Raw genomic sequence first — 27,488 nt, forward strand, 5'->3', positions numbered from 1 at the left:
TTTTCTTGGGATCCAGGGGAGCCAACTCCAAGTGATAGGAGATATTAATAAGTGAGTGAGAGTTAAAATAAATGAAAGTGATAATAAGGGTTAATAAAATTGGGCACTAGGGAAAATGAATTTAAACGTGATATGCATCCACTAATTCATATGATTGACAAAATGTCTATTCCAAGAACACATGTCATTAGCTAAAAATTGGGTGTGCTATGAATACAATCAACAGTAACTTAAAAGTTAATTGAAATAAAATTGAAACCAAGACTTTCAATAGATTTTGAGGCTTAATTTTACTAAAACTATCTTTATTAATAGTAGATTCATTATATACAATATCAAAATTTATGTAGAGATCAAATGAAGAGAACTATGACAAAAGTGCCTTGCATACTACCATCTAAATATAGGATAAAGTCTAAGACACTATTTACAGAGAGAGACCCTTATGTGAGTATGTACTAACAACGAGATAAGAAGGTTGGTTTTAATACAAAATTGAGCCATCTACTACATAAGGCTCTAATTCTTTTTAAAGACCATAATAATTTCTAATGCCTCAAACAAATTTTTGGCCTTTGACCCTGGGGGAAATTCGTAAACTGATCTTCCCCTGCTTCATCTATCATAGTTGGGAAGAGAAAACTTCACATCCTCTAGGCTGGTGAGATAAGCATCCTGATGAATATACGCATCAAAAGCCATAAGATAATTGATGAGCCATTCCCAACCTAGGTCTTTGATGATACCCCTTCATCTTAACAAAAAATTTATACTAGTCTCCATTCTTAGCCATTCCTTGAAAAATTAGATATTATCCCTAATAACCAAACAAGGAAACCTCGGGCATCTCATAAGTTCTAAACTATCCACTTCCAGCTCCATGTATGCTTCAGGGAGAGGAATTTGGAGTTTAGCATCAATTTTTTCCACCATGATTTCCAACCCAATGAGCTAGCAAGGGTCAAAGATGTTGTATGTCAACTGGATAATATCCCATTTCTCCACTCCATCCCTAGCTAAACACCCTACCCAGAGCCCTATGATGTCTATATTAGTCCTCCATGAGTATTCATAACTCAAAACCCCTTCCCCCAATGCTTTGCTAATGGCCACTCGGCTCAAATCATCAATTGGATGAAGTAGCCTATTCCATCTTTCCTATTTGATTGAACTGCAGAATGCCATTGTTCAATTTTCATAAACATGAAAAAGGAAAATGTTGGTATCAATGGCATCCCAAATGCAAATTACAAGCTAAACCTAGACTAGTACCTATTGCTATCTAGACTGAACTAAATGAACTGTCCAAAATTCCAGTTAAATAGACGAGGGGAAAGGTCTAGAGACCTTAATAATTACGGTGACATCCTAATGAATGCTAGAGCTCCTTGTAAAATCATAATGCCAAAGATTATTTAACTCAAGTGAGTGATTTCCTACGAAGTCAGGTACTAAGCTCGATTGATGATTAATTAGATCACATGCATGATATAAAGAAGTTATGATTAAAGCATTTTCAATAGTCATTTATCAGTTATGATTAAAAGATAGGGAATTAAGTCCATTAGTTCCTAAATTAGCTAAAGTATTGGCCTCATTATTGACCTCTCTATAAATATGTAAAAATCTTACCTCTTCGAAGTATGAGAGTGATTCAATGATTGATTTGAGTTTAGTGTTTAGTGTCTAGTTTGGGGTTTCTCCTTTCCTAAGAGCATTAATAATGATCTGGGGGTCTCCTTCAATCATGATTTTTTTAATTTTTAGTTTTATATATAGATTAATTCCTTCTTTTACTACTTCGAGTTCTACAATGTTAATTGATACTTTTTCCAAAGATTTAGATCTCTTGGCTAGCTAATTAATTGAATTGTCCCTAATAATACATCCTATGCCTGCCTTGTCAAATTTCCTCTTGATGCCCCATCAAAATTTAATTTCTTCCATCCTAGAGGTTGAGGTTCCCATTTACATCTTTTCCTAGCTAGATCATTTTTCTTTTTATAATAAAGGGGGGAATTAATCAGCAAGGGCCATGATTTTTTTATCTCTGCATCCCATTTAGAGAATGATCCTTCTTCTCTAGGTCTATTCTTCAGGTCACTATTCATAACTTCAGTAATAGCCACTTGAATTTTAGCCATTAGCTCTTGCTCGACGAGACTTTCATTTTGGAAGATTCGACAATTTCTTTCTTTCCATATTTCCCATCTTATAATTGCTTAGGAGATAGGCCAAAGTTTCCCATATACTCTTTTTATGGCCTCTTTTGGCCATCCCATCAAGTGGTCTATCCATTTACCTACTAGTGGGGCTGTCCAGTTTAATTTGCCTTAGAGCCACTTCCAACATTTCTAAGAATAATTACAGTCATAGAGGAGATGATCTACACTTTCTTCATTTTCTTTACATAATATGCATCTTGACACACCTTGAAAGCCCATCTTTCTAATCCTATCTTCTATTAGAATTATTTTTTGCATAGTAGCCCAGAGGAACATGCTTGCTTTAGCAAGTCTTGCTAGGTCCTAGCAAAGATTGATAGGGAGATTATTTTCTTCCCATCTCTATGAGTTTGTAATCCTTCTATATCCTTCTTTGATTTTATACATTCCATCCTTTGAAGCAGCCCATATTAGCTTGTCCTTCCTATTTTTAATAGAGATTGGTCGATCCTTTAGGATACTTTCAAGTGTTTCTTTATCCATCGGGTTAAGTTTATAATCTGAGAGGGATTTCCATTTCCATGTCCTCCCCGTGTTTGAGTCTACTATCTCTAAATAGTCTTTCACCTTTGTTCCTTGTGATATTTTGAGGTAAGTAATTGCTTCTAGTGATAGCTCTGAAGAGGTTAAAGGAGGGTTCCCATTCTAGGAGTCCTCCCAAAATAGTGCATTTTCACCTTTCCCTATGTCCCATGTAAGGTATTTGGTAACCAAATTTCTACAGTTGATAAGAAAATTCTAACCTATAGAGCCATTAGGAGGGTCTTTAATTCTAAAAAGGGATGTGCTATCTTTAGGATCAAGGTATTTATTGAATAGGATTCTGGCCCATTTCCTATCTCCTTCATGATATAGTCTCCAAACTTGTTTAGCTCCAAGAGCTTCATTTTGCTATTCTAGGTTTTTCATTCCTAGACCCCCAATTATTTTAGGTCTATAGATTTTGCTCTAGCCGATGAGTGTCACTTTTTCCTTATCTTGCAGACCATTCCAGAATAAGTTACATAGTTTCTTTTCCATTTTTAGGTTAATATTTTTGGGTAAGTGAGTATAAGAGAGTTGGTATATTGGAATTGCTGAGAGAATAGCTTTAATCTTAGTAGTCCAGCCAGCCTTTGTTAACCATCTTCCTTTCCATGACTCTGTTTGGTTGTTGATTTTCCTAAGGATGTGATCCCAACTAGGGTTGGTCTTATTGTTCTTATCAAGGAATATTCCTAGGTACTTGAAAGGCGTATTTCACTTTTTGAATCCTAGTTTTTTGCAAATTTGATCGTCCATATATTTGGGTGTGTTTAAAAAGAAGATTTCTAATTTCTTGAGATTTACCACTTGCCCTAATGCTTTAGTGTATGCCTCTATGATATGTTGCAACTGATTTGCTTCATTTAAGGTACTAATACCTGCAAGGATTGAGTCATCTGCAAATTGTTGGTGGGTAGTGTTTTCTACTTTTTTAGTGACTTTTACACCTTTGATTTTACTTTCTTCTTGTGCTAATTTAATTGCTTTTCTAAACACTTCTGCCATGATGATGAATAGGAATGGGGATATCGGGTTTCCTTGTCTAGTGCCCCTTGATATATTAAAGAATCCTTTCAAGGTACCATTGATGAAAAGGGAAATTTTGGAAGTAGAAATACATTGAAGGATAATGTTAATCCATTTTTTTGAGAAACCAAATGCCTCCAAGGTTTTACAAAGAAATCTCCAATATACTTTATCGTATGCTTTTTTGTATGTCTAGTTTTAATAACATGCAAGCTTCTCTATTTTTTATTGCTAAATGAATAGTTTCCTAAATGATTGAGATACCGTCTAAAATGGATCTAACAGGGATGAAGCCTGTTTGCTCCTCTGAAATTAGTTTTGGATGGAATCTCTCTAGTTGGTTAGCCAAATTTTTTGAGAAAACCTTATAAATGGTGTTACATAAGGTGATTGGTCTGAAATCCCCAGGCACTACACTTGCACTTTTTTTGGGGATAAGAGTAAGAAAAGTTCTATTAATTTTAGTTAATATTGATCCTCCATTTCATGCAGCTTCTAGGGCTCTCCATAATCCTTAACCTAGGATGTCCCAACATTGGTAGAAAAAGAAGGCTTGGAAGCCATCTGGACCAAGTGATTTGTCTTGGTTTATATTAAAAAGTGTTGTTTTGACCTCCTAGAAGGAGAAAGGTTTGTTAAGATATTTTTTGTCCTCTACTGAAATCAGTTTTGGGATATGTTTAAACATCTCCTCCTGGGTAGTTCTATTTGATGAATCATAATTGTTAAGTATATCGTTAAAATATTTGACAAAGATATCTGCTATCTCTACTAGATTTTCAGTTAGCTCCCCCTCTAGATTCTTGATCTTTGATATATTGATGAAGCTTCTATTATGGATAGTGTTGTTAAGGAATTTTTTTTTATTGGGGTCACCTTCCAGTAACCATTTTTCTCTAGATTTTTGGGTCTAGAATATTTCTTCTTTAGCTCAAATTTCATCATTTTTTGTAGTTATTCTTTCTCAAGGTGGTAGGCTTCATTATCCATACCTTTCTTGATAATTTCTTTATTCAAGTTTTAAATCTTTTGTTCAATGTCTAGTTTTTCTTTAAAGATGTTTTTAAAATGCATATTATTCCATTTTAGAATTTTTTCTTTGATACTTTTTAATTTTTATACAAAGAAAAACATTTTGGATCCCTGAAACTATTCCTCCTACCAACATTCTCTGATTTGGTCCATGAATGATCTATCCTTAAACCACATTTTCTCACATTTGAAGGGATTCCTGCTTGGTTTGGTCTGCTCTTTTATTTCCACTTTTTCTAGAAAGTGATCAAAGCCTACCATTGGTAGTATTTCTGCATTTACAAGCTTATCCATGCTAAGATCTCTTTTAAGTAAAAATATGTCCAGTCATTCTACTATATAAGAGAATCCTTTCCTTCTATTATTCCATGTGTAAATTCCATTCTTTATTGTAATATCAATAAGGGAATCCTTCTGGATCAAGTTTCTAAAATCTTCCATGGCTCTAGGTATTGAATTAATTCCTTACTGTTTCTCTTTTTTACTTAATACCACATTGAATTCTCCTCCTAAGATGAATGTTTCTTGGGGCATTGATTTGATAAAGGCACTGATTTCATTCTAGACTACTAGTTTGTTTACTGTTTGGGTAGGCCCATACACATTTATTAGGATTACTTGCAAATTTGTCTTTGTGTTGATTACTCTTGCTCCCATCCAATTGGTATGGTAGGAGAGAATTTTTGTACTAATATGCTATGGGTTCCAAATCATTCCAAGGCCTCCTAATGCTCCCTATGATTGAGGGAATTCTGACTTCCATTTCCCCAATTTCTTACTAAGTTTTATTCCTTCTTCATTATTTAATTTGGTTTCTTGTAGTAATGTAATATCAAAGTCGAATAAGGTGAGGTTATGCTTTACCAAGTGTTTTTAGCTAGAGGCATTTAGGCCCCTAGCATTCCACATTGTGATCTTCATTGCTCCTTGGGAAGGCTCTTCCCCTTCTCACTTTATAGAATATCAAAGATCTTTGTTTGATCCTTTACTTGACCAGTGTCCTCTCTAAGTTCCTTTAGAGATTTCCTTCCACATTTCTACTTTGACTTTCCATAGTCAGGTGTTTTCATTCCTTCCTAATTTACTACAATGCCTATCCTTTCAAGATTTTATTCTTTTAGTAGTTTTTCAGCAATTACAAAGTTTTCTCTTTCCTACAAATCTTCTAATATTATCTCTTTGATCATTAATTTGTTGATTTGGTATTCCTTGGTTTTTATGGGTTGGTCTGACCAGGTCCCCTTGCTTTTCCTGCTACCATCATCTTCCTCTGGGTTATCCTGTGACTCATTCCTTACTCTTTGTTCTTCATTTGAAGGATATTGCTGCTCTGGAGATGACCCTCTTATTTTTTAATTTGATATTAAGATCTCTGGGATTGACGCAAACATATCCTTCCCATTGCTCAAAGTTTGCCAAAATTTGTGGCATTTCTTCTTCCCTTTTTTTTTCTGATCATTATATTGCTCCATTGGGTAGAATTTCCTGGTGGGATGTTCATTTCTTGCTCATAAGTTTCCTTCTATGCTACTTTTTCTTGTGAAATGTTCATAATCTATCCATCTTCTTTATCTGATCTTTGAGCCAAATGCACATTGTTTTCTTTTTTTGTCATATCCTTTGTTAGATCCCCCATCCATTCCTTCATCTGTTCCTTATTACTTCTTGAAGTTTCCCCTATTTTTGTAATTCTTATTATTCTCCCTTTATGCTCTATGTGGATTTCTTCCACTAGAAAACTCTAATCAATTAGATCATTTTGTATTAGGAGTGTTTCATGCAGGAGGTGGTTTAATTTCTTGATATTCAATTCCATTTCTTCTATCATTTCTTTTTCCAATGGACAATCCTTACATTTATTAAATTTGTTCAGTGAATGTTTGTAGTTGATGTTATCCATCCAATCTTCTCCTTTGGATTCATTCTTACCCGTCTCTTCTTGCAAAAGTCCTTTATTATTTTCTAGCTACCTTTTATCTAAATTGTTGGCTTCATTCTCTGCATTCCTCTTAACCCTAAGTTTGTCCAATTCTATGTTTACCTCATCTTTCAGTGCTTTCTATTTTCTTTCGCATCTTTTATTTGTTAAGCTATCTTTAATGTTAGTTTTAATATGTGATTTAAATAAATTTGGATCTAGAATTTTGTCAATTTTCCTAAGTATTCTTTAAAAGTTAAATAATAAATGGATCTATTAGTAATTATCTTTTTACATACTAGATGATTAATGTTTGATTTTATCAAGACCCTAATTGTATTTTCTTTCTTTATATTATCTTCGAACCCTATAATTGTTCCTAGAGAGCTACCAATTTTCTTGATAGTGTTTTCCTCCATTAATTTTGATGGAATTTCTGAGGTTTCCACCCATTTGATCTATTTTATGTTTTTAGCATGATTAGGAAATTAATATAGTGTACTTTATAAAAATAGTTATCTGATTTTATAATTTCCTCTTTATCCTTAGCATTTCTACATAGAAAGAACCAGTAATGCTTGGCAAAAGAAGTAATGCTACTTACCTTATCACCCCATTTTTTGGCTATTATGTGTACCAACTTGAACCTTTCCCATGACGAACCATTCCAATACATGTAGATGTCCTTTGTTTCGTAGTCCTTCCATTTCCCTTCATTGTATGAGTTACTGATTATGATTTCTTCATAGACTCTATTTTTTGTTGGGAGTCTTTGCTTATTGTTTTTGGCTGCTTTCTCTTTCATTGTTGCTTAAAAGTTCTTTCAATGTGGCAGAATATAAAATTCTTTCCTTTTAAAAGGCAATTTCCTCTATAGATTGTGATTGCGCTTATTCTTTTGAAGATCTGGCGTGATTGTGGCTCTCGATAACCTTTTTGTTGTTGTCCCTATGGGGACACTATTTGCCTCTAATATGATTTTGGGTCATTTTTCTTGCTTCTCCTAATGGGGAAATTTGCACATCTTAGGGCTAGGGTTTAGCTTTGTGACCGACACATATTCAATTTTTTTGAAAAAATTATTTTGCCTCTAAGTTCTTGTTTCATTTTCGTCTTGTTTTTTCTATTGCTCGCTTCATTTTTTCCTATTTGTCACCAATTGCCATCCTTCTACAACTTTATAGTTTTGCCTGGCTTGGATTTCTTGGTTTTGTTTCAAATGTTGCTTGACTAGAGTTTCAAAATTACCTTTTCCATTGCTACAGTGAATATTTTGGCAATCTTTCTATAGTAAAAGAGCATCATACTTGTTACTTGTAAGCAGAGGGGGAAAGGGCTTCTTCTATTGCTGGTATGCGAATGTTCTTGAGTTGGGGCGAAGTGTAATGGTTTTTTAATTCACTTTTTCACCATTTTGCTACCATCTATTATATTTTATCATTATATCTTTTATACACAATATTTTTTTATTTTACTAACATTTCTAAAAATATATTTTTAAAATTGAAATAAAACTATAACAATTTTTTTTCTAAAACTATCTACTATGATTAAATGACAAGTACATGCCAATATGTGGAACTTATTATTTATTATATTTATTTATTCATAAATCATATTTAATTAGATGGATTAATATTATTTACTATTTTTAGTTATATTTCTATTAATACTTGTGTTGAACAATAAATGTTTTATAATATTGATAATTGTATACTAATATCAAATTTTATTAAATAGTTCTTTTGATTTTCTTAAATATGTTTAATACATTAATTATATATTAAATCAAATCAAATCTAAATTTACAAATAAAATTAAAACTTAAACTATTGAAGGCACTTGTTTTTTTTACACTTGATATTTGCTATTATCATCCTTCTTTTTTCCTTTTAAAAGTAAAAAAGAATAATTGTGCTAAATGGTTTGTTCTTCTTATCTTATTTACAAAGAAAATTAATAAAACAAATTGTAATGATCTATATATAGAGGAATTCATCAATCCCTAATTTACCAAGAATACTAATATAACAACTGGAAACTCACACTTAAAACCAATAAAAATTCTTCAAATAAAATAAAAAATTGGCAATAAAGTAAAAGTAACAAATAAAACAAGCCAATTGGAGATCTAAGCAAGAGATACAGAATTGGAAACCATTGTTTAGTACTCAAAATTGGCAAATAAAAAAATAAACATAATAGTTACAAAAAGCTAAAAAGATAGGATTTCAAAGGGCGTGTGTTCTCCATGCTCACATAACCTATTGTATGGCCTTGAGAGTGAAAAAACATGAATGCATCTTTGTGATCTGCTAGCATCTTAAACTATTGTCTATCAATACAGTAGGATAGGTTCTTCCATAATGTCATGTACCATGACCACTAATATAGTATCTTAGGTTCCTTTCTAATGGCTTATTGCATTTACAAAGAAATAAAAAAAAGTGTTCAATAGTCAATGTTTATGCTGGGCTATGTTTATATCATATCTTTAAATCAAATAGTCTTTATCTTTTCATCCAAATGGTGGAACTTTTTTTAATAACTAGTATAGATATCTTAAATAAATCTATCTAAAGAAATGTTGATAGATATTCACTAAAAAATAATTATAATTAATTTATGACATCTAAATTATTTATATTTTCTTTATTTCTATTTATTTAGTTTTTTATTAACATAAGCTTTTTATTCTAATTTTGAAAAAGATGGATGATTTATTTCTCCAAATATTATAATTTAAACAAATATTTTATGTGGTATTTATTAAATTTTTATTAAAAGTATTTTCTATTTATAATAAGATTTAAACTTTTGATATGTAGATGGTTGTTAAATTTAACCTAGAAGAATAAAAATTAATACTATCACATTCACACCATCCCACTTCACCCATTTTGCCATTGTAGAATGCCTATCGAAATTAATTATTAAAAATTTGGTTTGCATTTCAATAACAACTACAATCCTTCATTGGGACAACTAAAGTTGTATTTATTTGATTAATAGAAAAACTAGTTTAATATGCATTTTTCAAAATTAAGGATGTTAAGTATAGTATTTTTGATAGAGAAAATGAAGCATAAGTTAGTTAAGAAATAAGAAAACTCCTTTAATATGTGTTTTTCAAAAGTAATAATGTTAAGTATAATGGGTAAGTGCACCAAGTTGTGGTGCCAAAAGTGGGGTATAAGTGGACACCTTTTTCCTGAAATCAGCAATTTCTGGACTTCAACAAGAATTTGAAGATAGTTACGGTCGAAATTTTAAGATATGACAAAACTAAAAGTCATAGTCCTTTATATCTAGTTTCTAAACTACTAATTTTTTTTCAAAATGGTTTAGTTTTAGGTCCTCAAAAAAGGGGGCCATAAAAAGTGGTACTGTTTATTCCAAAAAAACATAACATAGTACAAAGTGTGGCCCCCCTAAAATTTTAACATTTTTTTTGAAAATCTTTAATTGCTCCAGTCAAAAGTTACCTAACACTATTTAGTTTATCCCAGATTTTTTGGGTAATTTTATAATGTGTACTTTTTTTTAAAGAATTTTTTAATCAGACACATCCCAAAAACGTGAAATATCTGTGTGCTGCCCCTAGAAATGATTGAAAACTAATCTAAAATCAAAACTTCTTTTTTTCAAAGTGTGTAGAATGGAGTCTAGTTTCTAAAAAACTAAGTTGTTGCAAAATTTGATGAACAAGCTAAAATCTATAGCCCAATTAGTACATGTTGGTTTTTGACAAAAAAATGGACATACATTCAAAAGAAATTATAGTTGAAAGGCTTAAAATAGTTCAAATAAAAAATAAATTATATGGTTGTGTAGCTAACACAGAGACGTACAATGTCATGTAACCTGATTTTGTCGATGCTCAACCACGAGGAAACTGGAAGGAGAGCACACAAGAAAAATCAATCATTTTTTGTATGTTTACAGAAAAACACATCTCAAACAAGTTTATAGACTCCAAATCTTTGGGTTGGATCCCCAAGGCAAAGCCAAACATTAGGCTTGGTAGAATGTAAAGCTTTAAATAGTGTGTGCGCCCTATAGTGCATGCACAGTATAGCACGCACACACTATTTAAACCCTTTTAAATTTACTTTTAAATAGCGCGTACATGCTTTGTAAAAAAATAAATTTAAAAGTGCACACGTGCGCGCTTTGCAAAACTAGAATGAGAAAAAAGAGGTGTCATCCGTTTGGCACCACAACTTGGTGCACTTACCCGTATTTTAAACTATGAATTGAGTAGTGAATAATTATGTTTATGAGTGACACATTATTCATTGTTATTAAGTGGATAATGAGTATTTATTTTAATATAGAAAAAAGTTTATAAAAATATATTTTAAGAATCAATAAATGCAATATTTCAATCATTATAAGTTAATCAATTGTGAATTGTTTATATAGAGAGAGCTATTCTAAATTCACATGCTTACTTTAGATCTATTTTAATGCTCTATATTTAGATAGGAGCTTGATTATTCTTTTACATGATCCTTTTACGTTTTTAGTTAGACTTGGCCCTCATGTGGTGGAAAAACATCACTATTACTATTCTAACATCTCAACAAACATCTCAATACCAATTCTTTTTCGTGTTTCCTAACCCTACATAGTATTTTTTTTCACCAATTATATGCCAACTCCTACATACCCTTCTCACTTCCATTTCTTTACAATGTTTACTTAAACTATTTGAATGGATATGGAATGGTTTCTTCAACGAACACCCTACCCTCACTACTATAATTGGGCCCTACTAACTATATTGACTGGGCCTATAAATTTTTGGGGGACCCTATAAAATTGTAAGGGACCAATAATCTAAAAGGGGGCCCCCTAACCCCTATCCCCTAACCTACCCTAAAATTTATAGGGATAGGATAGGATAGGCCCTACCCTATTGAGTTCGATTGTAGGGGAATTTGCCTTAACGAATTATAGCCCTACTGCAATGAGAAGTGGGCCCCCTACTATTTGTTGGAAGGTTGTGTGTGCAGTATATTCTTTAATATTTTTTTATAAATAGACATTATCAACTAAATTGTAATATTAAAGTGCATATTAAAAAAAAAAACTATTAATACAAAAAAAAAGCAACCTTAGGTTACCAAAGTAGTGCCAACTAGTTACTTTTTTTCCTCCTCTCTTTCTTCATCTTTCTCCCTCTTGGGAAGTGAGATACCTAGGACCAAGAAAGGAAAAACTTGGAGGAACATGTCATAGGAAAAATAGACTCACCCGCAACACTGAGTTACCTAGATCCATTAAGCACCAAGGAGGAAGAAATAGATACAAGCTTACTAGATTCAAAGCCATGATGCAAAGGAGAATCCAAGTGGTCCATCCATTTATCTCCTCCTCCACTCGAATAGAACAAGGGGTCTAGAACCATATGGTCTAAGAGAAGGGAATTGAAAATCTATGACCATAGCGTAAAGTCTTCTCTACAATAGAAGAGTTTGATAAAACTCTAACCATCATTCAATGGGGATTGTCCAAATGTTGAAGTAGCTCTTAGAGGTGATAAACATTAAAAGAATATTTATTGGATTGCACCTCAGTCCACATTAAATCACACTATTCCAAATACATGATTTAGTAAACATAGAAATATTTACATCAAAAAATTTGTAAATGAATAATTATTTTGTATTTGTTTAATGTAAAAAAGGTCTTCTTCCTGAAAGTGTGTCGAAACTATGTGTAGCTAAGATTTAAAGGGGATCCTAGGAAAATCACCCAACAAGACCTTATGCTAGGAAAAGTTTTCTCTTCTAATGAACCTAAAAAAATTATGAATCTATCTCCAACATTGCTGTTGTAATTTGCAAAACTACAAGTTATGGAAAAAAGTCTTTTGTTTTCCAAAAAAAATTGCATTTGGAGTTCGGAAGAAAGTGTTTGATTCAAAATCACAAAGCCAAAAAGTAAAACAAAATGCAATGAGAAAAGTTAGTAATCTTGTGTTCTCTTGTAGCATACCAAATAATAAGAAACTAAAGTCTCTAGGTTTCCCAAGAAGACTATAAATGTTAGTGCTAGTTCTAAATGGGGACTATTGGAAAATGGGGAATTGACTAGTAATAACACATATTGGGTTTGTAAATAGAAAAAGGAGTCCAAAGATATCACTTCCAACCCTTGAATCATGGCTTGATAGAATGAATTTAAAGCCTATAAAACTTTTTTGAAATAAAAATACATGACCAACACATCATAGATCTATAATCCAAGTGAGACAATTAAAACTAGGCCTAATTGTCATCATATGGATTGAGGTTCGAAATAGCCCTAGAGAAAAAATTCTCAGGTAGTCTAATATATTATTTGTGAAGGTAAATGGTAGCTAGAATACCCTAGATATTAGAAATAGGTATTCCTTGAGAATAAAAAATTGGTGAACATTAAAATACTATGTCATTTCATAGACAACCCAACATAAAAGCCATTTCTAGGCCAACTAAGCCAAAAATTAATAGATTCTCAAGATTTCCATATACCTTTGACAATAAAGCTTCACTAGATATTAAAATGTCATTCATTATGAGAAGAATTTAAAAAGAAAATCCTTTTAAAAAAGGATTATGGACTTGAAAGATAGAAAAAATACAATGTCTAAGAAGAAATTTCCAAGCCTTTTTACGTTTTAAGATTTGGATGGCCCATTTGGTGCAAAGAGCCAAACCCTATGTCTAGGTAGAAAGAATACATAGCCCTCAAGACTCCTTGGAAGGACAACAATACTCCAAAGAAAAATTGTGAAGACCATAGTGATCAACTTTGGAATCCCTAAAAAAATATCGCAACATATTTTCTAGCCTCTTGTACGAGATGTTAGAATGAACTAAATGTGAAGAGTTGTATACAATAGAATAAATCAACACCTTAGAGAAAATATTGAACCATCCAACCAAAGAGGGAGGCTTGGAAATTTACTAATTTTAGTTCTTTTTCATCCTAGCTAACAATGTATTTCACAGGTCAATCTGAGAAGCTTGAAAGATAAATGGAATGCCCTAAATATGGAAAAGTTTAGTTTTCTCTATGTATTTCAGTCCATAATGAAGAACCTAGGGTGGAGTTGGAAGAAAAATTATCTATAGAATTTGATTTTGCACCAATATATATAAAATTTAGAGACCAAAAAATAAATTCCAAGACACTGACAAGTTTCTTGGATATTATATTTATCCTTTCTGAGAGTGGAAAAGGAGTCATCCCGTCAACAAGTTGATACGGTGACTCAGGAAAGGAGTTTCCTCTAATGTGAATTGTAGATATTACATTGGTAAGATAATACTCAAAAACTTCAATATTTATATTATACAAAGAAGAATCCATAAGGGAATCCTAGAGAATGGAACGAAACAAGAAAAATGGAGTAGACTTGTCACCATTAATGGTGATGCAAGTAGAATCATCAACAAATAAATATAAATAAAGAGGAAGATTGTAGGTCTAAATCTAAGGGCTTTGAACATGATAAGATTTAAATGCTACTCAATGAGATCATAGGCCTTAGCAAAATCTATCCTTAGAAAAAATTGCACTATTCTTAGAGCATTAGCTGACTCTGTACCTTCCCAGATAATAATAATGTTTGTTCTAACAATGAGAGGAAAGGTATAAAAACTGTATAGAGTTAGATTCCTGGTAGTGATCTTTTATGAGACATTAAGAAATTTAATAGACTTGTCATTACAAATATCCTTTAGATTTGAAACCTTAGGGACAAGTTTGATGTGTCCATTGTCAATGATTTCTCTAAGAGATGGAAAGAAACACTTTAAGGTAGGCCTTATGATGGTTAGGGAAATAGAAGACCAAAATGTCTTGTACAATTCACAAGAAAAGCCATCACACTAGGGAGACTTGTCATTCTCCATGGAAAAGACAACAATATTGAGGTCCTCAATGGTTAGTATTTGTCAAAAAAAAATTTGTTGGACATCTTAAAGTCTTGTACAAACAAGTTCTAAGACATCCTTCTAATCCTGGTCTCTAATAAGAGAATTTATTCATACCATGAATACCTTCTTATCGTGTCAAACACAAGCTCAAACAATGTTAGCAAGCTAAGTGAGGAATGATTGACCTCCTATAATTCTCTTGATTTATTGAAAAGTGTGACGAGCTCTATGAGCTAAATAAGGTCTTCCACCATAACTAATAGATTCTAATATAATACACACACACACACACACACACACACACACACACACACACACACACACACACACACACACATATATATATATATAATAAACTACACTTAAAGACATTTTTAAAACTACAAAATGAATTGTTTTCTTTACATTCTATTAACTATTATCATCATGATTCTTTTCTTTCTAATGGAAAAAAGAATAATTGTACTGAATTATTTTTATTGAAAAAAAATTCAATAGTTTTTTTCTCTACTAGGGTTTCATGCATCTCTTGAGTTTCCTTGTGTATGACACTCTATCTAAGCTTTCCTTTTGTGTTCTCCATCCGCAACACCATATTTAGTGTCAGAGTTTTTAGGGCTATTTTATAATGACCCTGGCTAGCTGTGACCTAGTAGTTAGTATTGGTGTTCATGGTGTTGCATTGGAAAGCCATGGCACCCCCATTGAACAAACGTGCCCACAAGTTCCTCCCAAAGGTATTTCATGAGGTAATCCTAATATTATCCTTCCTCTAGAAGAATTTGATTTTGCATGTGAATAGTTAGGACATCATACTTTTATAGGGTATTTTGTAGGTATGACTCCTCCTGAAGCCATGCTCTAAGAATGGGTTAAAAAAGTTGCACTCCCAATGGAGTCTACCTTAATGCTCTGAAAAACCTTACTAAAGGTTTTTTAATTCCACTTTGCTAACCCATCCTAGGCTGATGTAGTTTTTGGTAATGGCCCTTGGTTGATTTGTTCCTCCTTGCTTGTGTTCCAATGATGGTTGCAAGACTTTATAGTCTCTGATGACAAAAATATTAGGGTGCTTATTTGGGTTCAATTGTCTAGTCTACCCTTGGCTTGCTATCCATTTATTGAGTCCATTGCTAACACTCTTGACAAAGTTGTTACTAAGAAACATGAGAATTTTTTCAATGCTCACCCTTAGAATTGAGTTTGTGTTGAGGTTGATCTCTTGAAGGATCTCAAGGATTCTATAGAGATTCAAGTTGGTTCAACCCACACCTTCTCTCAGAAGGTTGTCTATTTGAATCTACCTAACACCTATTATAATTGTCAATCAACTGAACACAAGATTAGGGATTGCCATCTGGTAGTACTTAGAGTTAAAACCCTCTCCAAGGATTCTCCTATTAAACTAGCAGAAGGAAAGCAAAAGGAGGAGTGTACCACAATGGGGTGTAAAGGCAAGGCTTCCACAACTCCCAAAAATATGTATGTCACTACATCTTCCGTTCCTCCTATAAAGATATTAGTGCAAACCTCATCCATCATTGGGTCGATGATGGTTTCACCATAGTCAAATCTTGTTGTTTCATAGGTTTCACACCCTTTTACTTTACAAGGGATCAACATGGCTGCGAGGGATACCACTCCTGTAGTGGTTCACACTCCACTTGTCATTTCTTCCATTGGGACATAGAATGTGCAACATTCTTGCAGTCTTCCTGGACATGCTAAGAAACTAGAAGAGAAGCGGGGGGGTATCATTCTAGGAGATTTTTCTTCTAGTTTTACCATAGTTTTTTTTTTCTTTTTTAAATATAGCTACTCCTTTCTCATGGAGCAAGAAGATATGGAGGTGTTTTCATTAAAAAATTTATCATGGAATGTGCGAGGTCTCACAGACCTCTCTAGAAAGTAGTATTTTAGGGATACCTATTATTGACTTGGCTAGACGAAATTATGTTTCCTTATTAGAATGAAATTGGTATAGGTTCTTTAGTTACTCTCCTGTCTCCTTATCTTCATTCTATTATTATTTCACATGGTTCTGACCCATGCACAATTTTTTTTTTTCTATTTTCTATCAATCATCATTCCTTTGCTATAGTTAATATTTATGCTTCCAATGATGATGTGGCAAGATCTCAACTTTGGTGTTGGATGGTTGACAACTTGCATCTAGCTACTTGGGTGATGTGTAGCAATTTTAATATGGTTGAGTTGGCTTCTGAAAAAGAAGGCTTTTTCCCTTTTTGCTAGATAGTTGGAGAAAGGGAAGTGTGGTACTACATGTGCAATGAATTGGGCCTTTTTATCATAATAATAACTGCCTCCAATAGAGTGGGGTATGGCACACTTGGTCTAATTTTCAAGTTAGTTCTAATGGTATACTAAAATGTCTCAATCATGCTATGATTATAGTAGAATTCTTTTTTTGCCTTTTCTAAGAACTGAGAATTGCCTCTCATTCCTCTACAGGATGTAAAATTTTCAGACCACTATCCCATTTATTTTTCCATTTCTTGACAAATAGCTATCTAGCAAGCTATCGAAATGCATTTTTTCTTCAACATGTCGATGTTAATGCATTCTTCTATTGTTTCTCAAATCCTAAGTTTATGGAATTCAGAGCTAGGTCCTAACTCACAGTCTAGTGAGAATTAATGATGGAATGATGCTATTACTAGAACCACTAGATTTCTTCATATCTATTGGAGGTAGTTGGTAATTTTCAGAAAAAGGTCTTATGAAACCAATACTAAGGCCCTCAGGAAGGCTTTTGAAGCTCTTATCCTTAATCTGTTTGATGGTAATTTACAAATCCAATCTGCCAAGCTTCACTATGATTAAAAGATTTCAAATAAATATGCTTCTTGCGGGGGGGGGGGGTGGTAGGGGTGGTGAATTAAAGCTTGCCTCCATTGGTTAGAGATTGGCAATAAAGCTTCTAAAGAGTTCTTCTAGGCTCTCAAAGACTGGCATACCAAATTTTGGAATAAAAAAATTTTAAATAGGGAAATACTATTCTCTCCAATCTCCCTAACTTTCTACAAGGCTTTTTACATCATTACAAAAATTTTTTCACTTTGCAACAAAATTTGGTTGCTTGGGAGGATGCTCTCAAAAAGTGTATTTTTGTTACTCCAAACTGCCTAGTAGTCAAGTGATAGGCTTTCTATGAGTAGCTTCTCACCATCAGGGACCTCAAAGAGGCTATCTTTTCTATGGTAGATGAGAAGCCCCCTAGGTGTGATGGGTTCCCTTGTGAATTTTACAAGAAACTCTTGAAGTCTATAGGTCAAAACCTACACAAAGTCTATCTAGAAGCCTATCATACTAAAAGCCTAGGAGCAAGTATTAACAAAGGAAACATTAAATTCATACCTAATGCTAGTGACCCTAAGGATATGTGCAACTAGTAGCCCATCACCTTTTTTAATGTGTTCTACAAGATCATTTCTATGGTGTTATCTCTTAAGATTAGACATCTCCTTCCTTTAATTGTGTGGCTAGAGGAAACTAGTTTTATTAAGTTGAGGTAAATTCTTGACAACATAATTTTTGTTTGGGAAGGTATGGAATGGGATCACAAATCCAATCAACAGACTTTTTTTTTTAAAATTGATTTTGCCAAATCTTATGATTGAATTGAATGACCCTTTATTTTGGCTATGCTTCAGGCTTTAGATTTTGTCCCTAACTTTCTTTAGTCTATGGAGATGTTAATTCTTGTATTACCATTAACAATTTTCAATTTGAAGTCTTTGGGCTCTTTCAATCTATCCAGCGGGGTTTCCCTCTTGCTTCAGCTTTGTATGTTCTTGTTGTTGAAGGGTTTGGTTACTAACTGGATCACACTGTTTCCTCTAGTTTAGTTCATGGCATTTCCTTGCTTGAATCTTCTTCCCAGCTTGTCAATAGGCACTTTGTTGATGATTATTTTCTCACTCTTTTTTAGGACAAGGAGAAAATTGCTAATGCCTTGCAATGCTTGGACACCTTTTGTCAAGCTTTTAGTTTGACTATTCAATTACACAAGATGCTTTCTTATAGGAAATCTTTTATTCTAGCCCCATCTAGGCTTGCTAAATTTAAGTGGAAATGGGTCACTCATAGAGAGATTTTATACTTTGTAGGAATTCCCTTTGTTTTTGAAGCTTCACCAGTGGACTTGTGGAATGTTGTGCTCATAAGTTGAAAAAAAAAACATGACTACTAGTTTACTAAGCCCCTTTCTCTTGTGGGGAAATTCCATATTTTCTAAAAGGTGCTAGCATCTACTCATGTATATTAATTCTCATGTTGGGCTCCTTCCAAAGCCTCTTACTTCAAGTTGGAATGCTTACTCCATGACTTTCTTTGGGCATCTAGTTATGATCACCATGTCTTTCATTGAGTTGCTTGAGATTTTTGTTGTCTCCCCAAAGATTCTAGAGATGTTGGCCTTCTTTCCACTTAGAAACAAGGGATCACACTCTCTACTAAGTGGATCATTCATGCTATATATCACTGGTGATGAATCTTGGAAAGTGTCGGTTCGACACTGCATTGCTTCTAGATTCCCTGTTAATTGGCCTACATTGAACAGGATTGGCTTTTAGACCCTTCTCATCATGTGAGAACCTATTCATATATAGGGCTCTTTTGTTATCAAGAGCATATGGAAAGTTTGGGAAGTTGTCAAGCCCTGTCCTCATTGGGATAGTGATGGTTTTCCCAATGGGCTTTCTTTGAATCAATAGAACATTTGGCAGTTCCCATTGTTTTACATTCAGGGCATTCCTCTAGCCAAGACTCAAGGTGCTAGTGCTCTATGTTTTTTTCAAGAGTGGCATCAAGACTCCTAAAGACCTCTTTTTCAAGGTCTTTATGAGTCTCAGCTCTTGGGAGGATATATTAGTCTAGTTCTATCTTGCTCATCTAGATTGATAGAATTTTGATCTTTTTCTCTCTCCAATTCAAGATCATTTAATTCACAAGGTGGGAATTTAGATTGTTCGAGCTTAGTGGAAGGATTGGAAGTGGTATCCTACAATGCCCTTCACCACTTACAATCCAAGCTTAGGATATTGATGGCTCTCTCCCCATCTTCCCATGGTGGATACTCTCAACCAACGATGGCATTTGCAGTCTTCTCTTTATCACTAGAGGATACATTTTGATACTATTTAGAGTGCTATCATTAAACCCAAGAATTCCCATTTTGCCTAGTGCTTTCTTTTTCAAGGGCTTCCCCTTGGCTTGCGGCTCAAGAATGTTGGGGTTCTTGATCCTCGGTGACCTTTCTATGGGTAACCTGAATTGTTTTTGCATATTTTTTGGTTCTGTAGGTCTACTCTAAATGACTAGCATTGGATACAAGATTTCTTTAATCCATTCAACCCAAAACCCTTTTCTTGGCATATGGTTGTGTTGGGTGATTCCCCCTGGGTCCCTAGGCAATTTACCTAGATCTGACATACCTTGAGGATGAAGATCTTGTTTACTTTATGGAAGGATAGGAATGTTGTTCTTTTCACTCACAACTTTCTTGATATCAATGTTGCTATGTACACTAAAGCATGCATTTGTAATAATGTCATTATGAAGATTCAAGTCCAAGCTATCAAATTGGCTCTAGAGGTGGCCCCACCTTCAAGAATTACTCAATCATTGGGTAACACACCCTCTACGGTTGCCAAAGTGGCTCCCAACACTTTAGCTAACCACACTCTGCTTAGGGGCTGTCGTCAGGGCCTAACTCCTCTGCTTGTCGCTTGCACATGCCAGACTTGCAAGCTCCCTGTCATTGTTCTCCTAGTAGTGGTGATGGTGGTTGGAAGTGTTGCCACTTGGCATCTCCACCTCGACATGGTTCTAGCTAGTTCCCAGGTCTGATGGCTCCCCCTCTTGGTGCTCCTCCTACTACTTCTGGGCCTTTCTGCCTGAATTTGGCTATCTCTCTGCCACAAGTAGAGAAAAAAGATAAAGATAAGTTTCCCAATGACGATGTTGATGGTTGGACTATTCCTAGTCTACTTACTAATCCCAGGGATGACTGGGATTTTAATGATGGAGATGAACCACCTCCCTCAACTAGTACTACTCTGGCAGCATGAGGGGTTGCTTAATGGTTTTTTTTAAATGAATACTTATTGATTCTAGCTATGGCCATGTGAACTCTTGAGGGGTAATCTTTGATCCCCTAGCCCCTTTTCTGTAAATTTGTAATGAGTATTTTAATTTATTAATAAAAAAGAATTATTCAAGAAAAAAAAAGGGGAAGTAATTCATTAATCTGTATTTGTGAATAATATTGATACAAAATCTGAAATCTGTAAACTGTATTGCGTCATTCTATATAAAGAGTTATTTGCCAATCTCTAATTTATGGCCGATACTAATATACCAACTCAATCCTAACACTTAAGACCAATGAAACTTAAAATTGATACATTAAATAAAAATAAATAAAACGCAACAAATAAAATAAGTCAATTTGCAGATCTAAGAAAGTGACAGAGAACTGAAAACCATTTTTTAATACTCAAAATCGACAGATAAACGCAATAGTTAATGGGGGATAAAAAGATAGGATGTCAAAGAGCGCGTGTTCTCCACGCTCACGGAACCGTGTGGCCTTGAAAGTGAAAGAGTGATTGCAATTTGCATATTTGTTAGCGTCTTATTATATTACCTCTTAATATAATATCTGAGGTTGTTTTCTAATGGCGTGTGCCATGAGCATGGCTTGCACGCTTCCATCCTATTTTAATGTAGTCGCATTTTCAGGGGCGCTAAGAAATGTGCTTCATAGTCAACGTTTATGCAAGTCAGTATTTATGTCATATCTCTAAATCAGACAGCCATTATCTTTTGATCTATGGTGTACGTTTGGCGAGTGATCACAAAATGGCGGAACCTTTTTTTCAATATTAGTAATTTTGTTTGCATTTCAGTAAGAATTACGATCTTTAATTGGGAAACCTAAATTTAAACTTGTTTAAAGAACTTGTTTAATATGTGTTTTTAAAAAATAACGATGTTAGGTAAAGTAGTTTTTGTTTGGACAAATGAATTTTAACTTAATTGACTAATAAAACACTCGTTTAATATGTGTTTCTCAAAAGTAATGATGTTTAGTATTGTTTTCAAATATATCATATCAAAGTTTGTGAATTGAGTATGGAATAGTAATGTTTATTAGTGATAAATTATTTTTTATTATTAATTTTTAATTGTCTAATTTGTATTTATTTTAAAATTAAAAAATTATTGAAATTTATTTTCAAAACAAATAAATGGAATATGCTAATTATATTTTTTATCTGTAAATGATCAAAGCCTAGATTAATTATTGTTATTTATTGTAATTAGTTTTTTTAATGTGTTAAGTGAATTCAAACTCAAGACCTCCCACATGAGAGACTCACAAGTTACCGATGTGTTGTAGGCTCTTGCCTTATAAGGAATATGCTAACTATTATTAGCTAGTCAATTATGAATTGTTTATGTAGAGGTTCGTACTTTAAATTCACTACAAATCTATTTGTTCATATTTAATTTAGATCAAGCTTAAGAAGCTTTATAATTTTTTTATTTACTCTTTTTATGTTTTTCATTAGACCTGGCCCTCCTCTTACTATTACTATTCTAAAATCACAATAGTCATCTCATTAACAAGTGTTTTTCATGTTTTCTAATAGTACATAGTTTATTTTTGTTTAATGAACTATACCTTAGCTCCAACCTACTTTTCTCCCTTCCATTTGTTTACAACATTAAGTTACAATAGTTGAATGGGTGTAATCTATTTTAAATTGTTTCATTTCTAGCATAATTGATATTTTTAAAATAAAAATGTAGTTGAGAGAGCCACTATATGAAACTTATTATAAAAATGGGTGGACTACAAATATGGTCTTGGTTATCAACCATTGCAAGGAAGTCTCCTAACCACCCATATAAAAAAAAATTGATATTTAACATAGGACCCAAACTACATTCGACAATTTGTGCAAAATATTACAACAATAAGATGACAAAAACATATACAAGAAATCACCCAACCTCCAAAAAGGAATAAAAATAAGTTTCATGATAGAGAACCATACATGAAACCTTTTTTACTACAAGTTTGAAGAAATAGAGAGCCTATAGTATTACATTTAGAAAAAATTCCATGAGGTTAAATCTCTTGAAGAGATTAAAGAGAGTCAACATATAAAAAACTACATTTAGATATAAGAAAAGAAGGTGGTAAGTCTTAGTGGATGATTTCCATCTCATAACATGTTGAGTACTATATCTAGTGGGAAGCATAATATCATATACCATGTTTTGGAATCAATATCTAGAGAGGAATGTCGGATAGGAGAAAATGTGAAGGGAGGTTCATGAGATTTTTTTTGTAACACTATTAGACAATATATTACTAGGTATAAGTCTATATAAGTGTACACTACTCAAGAAGGTTCATAACTTATGATCTATTATATCATTGACAATTCCAATTCATGAAGAGGCTAGCAAAAACTATACATAATAACTAATAAAATATCAGTCAAGCATCCATCATCAATTAAGCTAGTAAATTCAACACAAACTCAAAAGGGGTAATTAGTAAATTATTTTTATAATTATGTTTAAAGGGTTTTTACATGTTCAATGTCAGGAATTGTGCATTAAATAGACAAGTCCTAGAAAGCTTTTCAATTATTAGAATGTTAAAAAATATATATCTAACTCTAAGAGACATTTAAATTGAGTATTATATTAATCTGATGAACTTTAGGAAGAGAAATGATAGAAAGGAGATACCATTAAGGATAAATTAAATCTACAACATAATCCTAGTACAATGGTTGATGTATCATCAAACACTAACCCTTATCTAAAAAAATATAGTGATGAGGCACTTTGAAATTATTGAATTCCTATATACTATGATTTCCATCTAGAACTCTAGTTACAAGGCAATATGGTAGAGGATTTTCTTCCTTATAGGAATAAGAAATATTGCAACAATTACACTTTTATAATTTATATAGAATTTTACTTGAACATAATTAACATGTGAATAATTGTAACATTTTCTTATGTCAACACTTAAGACAACCACAAAACATTGGGTGGGTACAAGAAGTTGAGCTCCACTTTAGGGCCAATAGTGGAAGTGTTTTCCATTTTTTCTATTATTTTGTCAAATAATATAAGAAATGTGGTACTTAAAGATTAAATGTAAAAAAATTTCAATAATAGAAAATATGCATCATGTCGTCTAATTTTGAAATATATAATTTATTTCAATACCCACAATAGTAGAAATTTCTTCAAGTAAGCACTCTTAAGAAACTTTTTTAAAATACCTACTTCAAGATCATACCACACACATGTGAGACCATCATATTATTACCTAAATTAAGGCTTTTTGTGACTCCTTTTGGATAAAGATACTTTTTAAAAATGAAATTCATTGGCATATTTTTTATTTAATATTTTTAGTTAAATTTGATTTGAATATAGATTATAGATTAAAAACCTCTAGTTTGTAAACACCATATTGATAATAAACTAATATTTTTTCAAATTATTATTTTTTATATAGAAGAATATTCTATTTATATTGATGTTATATAATTTTTCAGTGATGTCACTATTTTAACTTTGTGTACCACTTTTGATTACTAACTAGTGCAAAAATAGTAAAATTAATCATATCACTATAAAATTTATATCTTTGAAATATGTAAAGTAAGAATTTTTTTATTTTTTTCTTTTTTTAATCATCAAATTCAATATGGAAGGCATTCAAAAAATTATGGCAAGACAAAAATTTGGGATCTTCTAGTGCCTTAGTCACAATATTGTTGGACATGGTATAGGCTTAGTCCCAACAAGACTTTCTTGACCTAAAAAATATGGCACAAGGATATGTTACACCCTAGGTTATAAGAAATATGCACCTTTTCATTTTTATCTATTTATATTAAATAAAAAGTATGTGTTTCTTATGTATTGGCTATGTACAAAACATAGACTAGAAAGAGAAATTTCAATGACTGAATGATTATTTCATCATTATTAGAATAATAGAAAAAGGAAGGATTATTTTTTAATGAATTCAACATTCTTGTCTTCTTATGGATTTGACATGAGAAAAGCCATTTAAATTCAAATTTTGGTGCAAACATGAGGTCAAAGATATTTAGAATAAGCCAAAGGAAGGATCTAAAAGTGAGCGAGGTTGAAAATGATAGGGAGAATGATTAAGAATGAAAATGAAAAAGAAGTCAGAGGAATGAAGAACTAAATAGCATTGCAACATTGAGTTTATTAATAATTTAGAAGAAAAGAACATTGATGTCACTTTGATGGATAGATTATGTAGGAGCATCTAGTGGTGTGAGAGAAATCCTCTATAAAAAACAAAAATCCATTTCATATTTTATTGCAATGTTTCCACATTTTTGGATACCCCTTTGAGGAACCTATAGATCCAAATTATGATTTTTCTCCTATTGCATTTTTGGATCAACATACTATTTTTAGTAGATTTTTATTTTCAAGAAATGGATCCAATAAAATTAATCCAAATCTTATAAATGTAAATTTTAGAACTTTGGTGAAAGAATTAGGTCAAAATTGTTCATCATTTCAATGATATTAGGGTTTTTAGTTTCTTAAAAAGTGCCTAAATTTTGATGAACTAAATCATCTCATATTATTATAATTTGATCCTTGCCAATTTTTTTTCTAATTCACCTTCCTTTTATACACTTGCAAGTTCCATGTTAAGATCACTTGTGAATAATGAGACTCTATTTGAGTAAGTGTGAGTCTCCAAGTTAAATTCTACTTTGCCAACTATTATCTTAGCCTTCTGAGTAACATTTACATTCTCTAAAGGGTTAATTTTAGGCTAAAATTAATGTGGAAATGAGTTCTCCAATTGGATGTATTGTCCTATTCCACTTCATTAATTATGGTCATTGAAATCTTCAACGAGAACCTCTAGAATATCAACTTCTTTCATTATGGCCTATTTTTATTATTGTCCTTCTCATTTCTTTTCTTTCCTAGAAGATTCTAAGGTTATTGGCATGCCTAGGAAAATTAAATAGCATTGTCACATAATACTAAAACAATGATTAACATCACATTATTTTCATTTGTGTTTTGATCCATAGGTAAAATTATCTCATATTTATTGTGTTGTCCTTATTCTTAGGTAAAGGTGCTAGCACATCCTTAAACTCAACCTACATTAGTACTTTAGAGATTGATTTCTTTGTTTCTTCTCCAAACTCATCATACTTCCTAGCCTTAATCTAGATAGTCCAAATTTTATATCTCATCTTTTTTCTTTTCTTTATTTATATTATTATACAGTTAATTATAAGTAATTGGTTTGTTAAAAAGTGCCTAAATTTTGATGAACTAAATCATCTCATATTATTATAATTTTATCCTTGTCATTTTGTTTCTAATTCACCTTCCTTGTATACACTCAAAATTTCCATGTTAAGATCACTTGTGAATAATAAGATTCTATTTGAGTAAGTGTGAGTCTCCAAGTTAAATTCTACTTTACCGACTATCATCTTAGCCTTCTCAATAAAATTTATATTGTCTAAAGGGTTGATTCTAGGCTAAAATTAATGTGGAAATGAGTTCTCCAATTGGATCTATTGTCCTATTCTACTTCATTAATTATGGTCATTGAAAGTTTACCTTCAATGAGAACCTCTAGAATATCAATTTCTTTCATTATGGCCTATTTTTATAATTGTCCTTCTCATTTTCTTATTCTTTCCTAGAAGGTTCTAAGGTTATTGGCATGCCTAGGAAAAAGAAATAGAATTTCCAGATAATACCAAAAGAACGATTAACATCATATTATTTTCATTCGTGTTTTGATCCATAGGTAAAATTATCTCATATTTATTCTTTTGTCCTTATTCTTAGGTAAAGGTGCTAGCACATCCTTAAACTCAACCTACATGAGTACTTTAGAGATTTCTTTCTTTGTTTCTTCTCCAAACTCATCATACTTCCTAGCTTTAATCTAGATAGTCCAAATTTTAGATCTCATATTTTTCTTTCTTTATTTAGATTATTATATAGTTAATCACAAGTAATTATAGAAAAAATAGCATCTATTTTCTACTCTCTAATTATTTCATCTTCCTCTAATGCTCTTTTCCTCTAAATAATAGCATTGCTAGATAATACTAAAAGAACGATTAACATCATATTATTTTCATTCGTGTTTTGATCCATAGGTAAAATTATCTCATATTTATTCTTTTGTCCTTATTCTTAGGTAAAGGTGCTAGCACATCCTTAAACTCAACCTACATGAGTACTTTAGAGATTTCTTTCTTTGTTTCTTCTCCAAACTCATCATACTTCCTAGCTTTAATCTAGATAGTCCAAATTTTAGATCTCATATTTTTCTTTCTTTATTTAGATTATTATATAGTTAATCACAAGTAATTATAGAAAAAATAGCATCTATTGTCTACTCTCTAATTATTTCATCTTCCTCTAATGCTCTTTTCCTCTAAATAATAGCATTGCCAGATAATACTAAAAGAACGATTAACATCATATTATTTTCATTCGTGTTTTGATCCATAGGTAAAATTATCTCATATTTATTCTTTTGTCCTTATTCTTAGGTAAAGGTTCTAGCACATCCTTAAACTCAACCTACATGAGTACTTTAGAGATTTCTTTCTTTGTTTCTTCTCCAAACTCATCATACTTCCTAGCTTTAATCTAGATAGTCCAGATTTTAGATCTCATATTTTTCTTTCTTTATTTAGATTATTATATAGTTAATCACAAGTAATT

This window comes from Cupressus sempervirens, chromosome 4 (assembly GCF_028749045.1).
Source record: "Cupressus sempervirens isolate cs-2001-9-10 chromosome 4, ASM2874904v1, whole genome shotgun sequence".
NCBI classification, from domain to species: Eukaryota; Viridiplantae; Streptophyta; class Pinopsida; order Cupressales; family Cupressaceae; genus Cupressus; species Cupressus sempervirens.